The sequence below is a fragment of the Notolepis coatsorum genome (genome assembly GCF_963971535.1).
Source record: "Notolepis coatsorum genome assembly, chromosome: 19".
NCBI classification, from domain to species: domain Eukaryota; kingdom Metazoa; phylum Chordata; class Actinopteri; order Aulopiformes; family Paralepididae; genus Notolepis; species Notolepis coatsorum.
The window spans coordinates 70,378,358-70,385,097 of record NC_140183.1 but is presented as its reverse complement, the minus strand read 5'-3'; the positions used below and the strand labels follow the sequence as shown (position 1 = coordinate 70,385,097).

The 6,740-nt window shown below is 38.9% G+C and overlaps 1 protein-coding gene across 1 annotated transcript in view; it reads left to right on the top strand.

Annotated features, from left to right (window-relative positions):
* Window positions 1–6,740, top strand: part of cdkal1 (CDK5 regulatory subunit associated protein 1-like 1) — a 773,897-nt gene that overhangs the window by 231,677 nt on the left and 535,480 nt on the right. The window lies entirely within an intron of this gene.

The window sequence follows — 6,740 nt, the reverse complement described above, 5'->3', positions numbered from 1 at the left end:
GCATCATTGTAGTTTTGTGTGACTATGTAGTATGTACACACAGATATGCACTGATAACTGAGAGAGAGGGGTATAGAGATAGAGGGATATAGAGAGTGAGAGAGGGATAGAGAAGGAGAGATAGATAGACACGCACACATACACACTCACTCACTTTCTCATCAACTGTGAGTAGGTGAAACAGGTGATGGCCATTTATTTATATATATATATATATATATATAATTTTTTTTACAATTCCCCAATTCCATCCTTTAGTGCAATCACCTCATGCAAATTTAAAATGGGCTATTTGCATACAATTTACATATCCCACCAACTGTCACAGACGCTCACTGGTTGATTGGAACTTCCAAGGATACATGGGGAATGTGTGTGTGTATGTAGACATATGTTTGTGTGTGTCTGTGTGTATATTTGCATCTGTATGTGAGAGAGAGAGAGAGAGAGAGAGAGAGAGAGAGAGAGAGACACACACGAAGGGTGTGGGTATGTGTTTGTATGTTTCTACCCTTACATGTAAATGCTCTGAGTGTGTGTGTATCCATGTATAATCCAATATAGTCCTGACAATAGAAGGGCCCTGCAGTGGTAAACTTGCCAGATGTTTTCACCTAGCCTTGAAGCCCTGAAGGGTATTATACATACACGCCCTGTTTATCTGAATGGAATTATATTACATATACCCTATGCTTGGTTTGAATGTAATTATGTTACAGGCTGCCGTGTTTATTTAAATGTAATTACATTATTTATGGTATATAACGTTTAACGAAACATGCAAAGACCCCAGGATATTAAAAAGACAGGCAATCAACTTTGGATATTGGATTGGAAAGATATGGCCTGTGTTAAGAGTCTTATCTATATATGGAACGGCATTTATGCACCCAAACACAATTCACGTTCTGTGAAAATTACATCAAATAATATTTAATAGAGACAACCTGGCATTTTCAACCACGGAATGAAAGAGTTAAAGGGGAATGCTACTAATTTTAAGAATTGCCATGATGTTCTTCCTGCGCCTCAGGACGGTCAGTGATTGTGAACACGCACCAATCGGTTCTGATGGGTAGAAATAAAGAGACGACCCTCCAATCAGGGATGTGAGTGGGATGTAAAATATGGGGCTGATGTATAGACAATGGATGAAGTTCTGACTTTATGAGGCCATATAATGTTTATGTGAGCTCTTACACCCAAATTAGGTTTGGATTCTATTGGCTCAGATATTTTACTTGTCCAAAAGCTAAACTTACATGTCCGAAAGCTGCTTGTGAAAATAAAGGCCTATTAAAAAATGTATTAAACCGACAGAGATACCTGCAGTGGAAAACGAACGAAGTACCAGGTGTCGATTCGAGTAGGTACCATGCAGTGGAAAAACGACATTACACAGCTATTAACACTTTGAGTGCCGCGCTGTTTTCGGGCCCCATCTATTCAATACCACGCTTTAAAAGATAGGAGTCCATCACCTTGTTTGTAGAGCTATAACTATATTCTATATTATAGCTATGGATACAATACTATGGTCAGACAGTGACTTTCTTACGGTCAAGATGCAAAAAAGAGATAATTTTGCCATGCATACATTTGCGTGTTATACCGTGGTGAATATAATATGTTTTTAGATCGGTCTGTGTTAATTCCTGAAATGCTGAGGAATAGCCTTATAAGTGTATTGTACTATAACCGTTGCCGTTTGTTGCTTGGACCCGCTATTATACTCTAATCAAATCTATATCATAGGTATTATGTTTCATCATGAATACATGAAAGGGGGGAGGCGTAGTTTTTTTATGCTTTGATCGCCACCAACGGCATATGTTGTGGACTAACGTTACACACACACACGTTCGGATCGTGGTGAAGACATGCTTGGATCAACGCAAGATTGATATCATATAGCCCTTACCTTGACTAGGATGTACCCCAAAAAGAATATTCCAATTATCTGATCGCGATTCCAAGTATTGATGTCCATCGTGTCGGTAACATAATCCACTACACATCATGCATCGGGAGCATTTGATTCTTCTCAATCTCACCCTTATAACCGCTCAGCTTGAGCAAAAAAAGAAAAATTACCTGGAAACATTAGATTGACGCACAGGCCAAGATACAATGTTTCAAAGGGTGCTTGATACCGCCGTATAGCTGGATGTGGCCGGTATTGCACTTTGGCGACCTCAGACTCATTCCCTATGGTAACAACAGGCTCCCTGCATGGATAATGAATAAAAATATCGGGGAAAAAAAGGAAAAACTACCCAGAAACGACTTAAGTACCGGTAGTTTTTGGCACTGAATGTGTTAATGTCTTGAGCTTGCTAATTTAGCTAGCTAACGTTACATAGCATTTAAGTTAGTTACACAACTTGTGTCAACTGTCTGAACGTCAACCAGGACAGCTAACTAGCTAGCTATACTACACAGTTCACAGTATTTCAAATCTCATCATCTTCACATATGATGTAAATGAACTAGCACGTCACTTACGTGTCTGCAATGTCTGGCAAACTGGCAGATTGAGCAGTACATCCTCGACTCTTCTCCTGCTTTTTCTGTGTACCGGAGCCAAGGAAAGCTGGGAAGCCAGGACATCTTCTCACTCTTTGCTCTATCCTCAATATCCAGTCAGTCAGTCAGTCAGCAATCGTCAGTGATTCACAACAATTTCCTGCCGGTCAAACCTTTCTACCAATCACTGCAGTCGTAATATTGACATACAGAGATTGAGAGTTTCCAGTGTGACACTGCAAGACATGCACTTTCTGATCAAATGGAATAACGTTACTATTCGTTTGGGGAATACAAAAAAATAGTTTTTACTTAGGCTGTCAAAATTAACGCATTTCGCACAATTCTTTTAACGCCACAATTTTTTTATCGGGAGATTAACTCATTGACCGCCACACTGTTTTCCCATCTTTACTCAATGGCACCAGGGGGGTCATTTTACGAAGCTGCATCGTTACCAAAAGCATGTTTTAGGTTTGGTAAAAGACGACGCTGTGATCGATACAAACGCATGTTTTAGGTTCGGTAAAATAGACCTAGAATAGACCTTACCTTAGTCAGAAGGTACTCCAAAATGAATAATCCCAGTAATCCCATCGCAATCACAATTATTTGTGTGCATTGGGCATGGCTAAAATACGGGAAACAATAGGTTCAGGCGATCGGATCTCCGACAGATTGCTCTGTGCTGATTGACTTTGAGGGGGAGGGGTTGCACAGAGAGAGAGAGCACAGAGAGAGATACCCAGAGACTAGAGCCCCAGTTCAAAAGGTAGGCGACACTGCCGCCAGGGAGACACAGACAGGTCCGTGCAAGTGTTTATAATGGGGATCAAAGAAAAAAATATCGAAGGATCTAAACCAGAGAAATCTCTGGTATGGCGCCGAAAGAGTTAATGTCAAGCCCTGCTAGACGTTTTTTTTTATATACATTTATTGCAGCAAGATTACATTAAAAAATAACGTTCACTTTTATGAAAAGGAAAATGAAAAAACAAACAATCATTTAAAATATACAATGAAAATGTGTATATATATATATATATATATATATATATATATATATATATATATATATATATATATATTAAAAAAACCACTCTCCCCCCTGAGGTCCAAGCTGCCACCACTATCTTATCTCAATTCACAATGGATTTCAACTGTACCACCAGATAACTCCATATTGTAATTGTTGCCTCCTTCACTCTTCCAAAAAAAATCTAATTTGGGTGTAAGAGCTCACAAAAATATGTGTATGTTCATTGTCCATATTGGTACATGTTCACAAATGGTGCATTTCCACTGACCAGTAGACACGGTACAGTGTGCACAAAATGTGTAGGTGTTGGTAGGAGGAGCTGAGACAGTAGAGGAGCTGAGACAATAGAGGAGCTGAGACAATTGAGGAGCTGAGACAATAGAGGAGATGAGACAATAGAGGAGCTGAGACAATAGAGGAGCTGAGACAATAGAGAAGCTGAGACAGTAGAGGAGCTGAGACAGTAGAGGAGCTGAGACAGTAGAGTGATGAGACAGTAGAGTGATGAGACAGTAGAGGAGCTGAGACAGTAGAGGAGCTGAGACAATAGAGGAGCTGAGACAGTAGAGGAGCTGAGACAGTAGAGGAGATGAGACAGTAGAGGAGATGAGACAGTAGAGGAGATGAGACAGTAGAGGAGCTGAGACAGTAGAGAAGCCTCTTTGGGAGGAGTTACTCCGCTTGCTGACGTACATTTCACGTTTCACCAGAGACACAACAACACAATGGAGGAAGTTGAGGCCATGCTGTACTTTTCTGTGGTTTTGGATTAACTGTAGCTATTTTGTAAAATGCAAAAAGAGAGTGGAAGAGATTGAGTCAGAGAGGAAGAGGGAAGACATACATATTTTCAACTCTGTTCGCGTCTTTCATTTGAACATGTCGATGCGACTAAATCGCAGATCAAATATTAATTAAGATCCAGCAATTGCATGTCCTATTTCTTGCCTAAAATGTTGTCATATTTGAGTGAACCATTTAGGTGGTTGGATTCTCTTATTCCCCATAACATTACTTCACCTATAAATACAACAATTGTTTATACAATCTATATTTTCCGTGCATAGATCACTAGATTGACCAACTTCTGAATTAGCATACCCCAGAGTAGTGCCTGGATTAGCATGGGTAGATAGCACCTACCCCAGAGTAGTGCCTGGATTAGCACGGGTAGATAGCACCTACCCCAGAGTAGTGCCTGGATTAGCACGGGTAGATAGCACCTACCCCAGAGTAGTGCCTGGATTAGCACGGGTATGCGCAGTTCCACAGGGTCAGTTGGCAGTGGAAACAAAACAAACAAAGCGGGAACGCAGATTCCGGCACAGCAAGGCAGTGGAAATGTGCCAAAATACTGTCTTGACTCGTCCTGGGGCACAGGAAGAACATAATGTGAATTCTTAAAATGGGTGGCATTCTCCTTTAAGCATGCATGGATTTTGAATATAACATTGTGCATCAAAGTTCACACAGTATACTGTAAATCAAAGTCTTCTTTGTTACGCTACCCTTGCTGCAGGCCTAGCTTTGCTCTTTTCAGCATTAAATTAATAACTTTAAGGATACAGGCTTATTTGAAATGTACATAAACGTTTACGTAGTGTACAATTGTTAATTTTACTTAGCTTTGATCTCTTAACTATTGGGCTAGGGTTATGGCATTCATATTATATGAGATTTACATAAAATATTCATGTGTTTTAATAGGCATAACTTGGCTCTCTTTAGTACAAAATGAATTAGTTGGGAGTATGACTATTGAAATGTTCAAGATTAAATATTGTAATCTACATAAAGAGCTCACAGTGTTTTTCTATTAAATTGTGGTTATTTTTGCAGAGATCAATCTCTGTACACGAGCATTCTTTCCAGCGGGCATTATGCAGTTTTTGATGTATTCATGTTTATAGTCATTTATCGGAATGGATGACTTTTTTAAGGATGCTAATATTGGAGTTTACTTAATCTACTTCAGTTTAGGTTTCTTTGTTATGCGACGGTTGATGCAGGCATGACATTATGAAAATTACATGAAAGATGCACATATTCTAGTTGGCATCACTTGACTATGAATCAGGCTAATGTAGAATATTTGAATAATGAATATTGAAATGTACATTTCACATTCACAACGGTGCGTGCTGTATTTTGGCCATGCGATCCACATTAACCTTTTAGAAATTGACAAAAAGATCCATGTCGTAATGGACACATAGTGGCTCCTTTTGGATATCCCATAATATACACCTTTTCAACAAGTTAATGTGGGTCTCTGAGGTCCCCAAAACATGGCGGGGGGGGGGGGGGGGGGCAGCGGGAGTGCGACGGGCGGTAAATCTGGCACATGCTAACGTGTGCACATGCTAATATCAACAATCTTTCCCCGGAATCACTGACTCCACCTTTAAGCGTGGAATGTATGAATACATGAATACTGAACTGTTGCAATTTACATCAAAGGTCACACACTGCATTTCCGTTTAGTCTCCTCTGATATGTGACTATTGATGCAGGCATAACTCACATATTCCAGGCATGGAATAAATCTCTTTAGAATATCTTACATTTGTTTCACAGGCATGCATTTATTTGCAGTACACACCACTGCACTCTGGAATATCTACAGGGTTTTTCAAAGATGTATAGTTTATTTATTTATTTTTATTTTTTTTACAAGTGTACCGTAGTCTTTGAAACAAGAGTAATTTACAAATATGTTGCCGACGTAATCGCGACTGAACATGTCTCTAATCACACCAGAGGTTTCCCATCTGGATTGTGCAGTCTTATCGGATGGACAGATGTTATTGGTAATGAATCTATTTCACTGTTCCTCCTACCGCCTCTTGTAAACTCATCATTCCAAATTCTAACTCACAGTCATCTCTGCTGTTCTCATATCTCCCAAATTGTACAGACCGTTTCAACTCGACGACATGAACATTCTAAAATGGATTGATATGCTGTTAGGTGTTGATATTAGCTGATGATAGCAAACACGTCACCATGGTTCTCATATAAATTGGGATTGGTCACTGATGTGGAAGTTGATATTATTATTATTATTATTATTATTATTATTATTATTATTATTATTATTATTATTATTATTATTATTATTATTATTATTATTATTATTATTATTATTATTATATTATTACCTATAGAATAAATA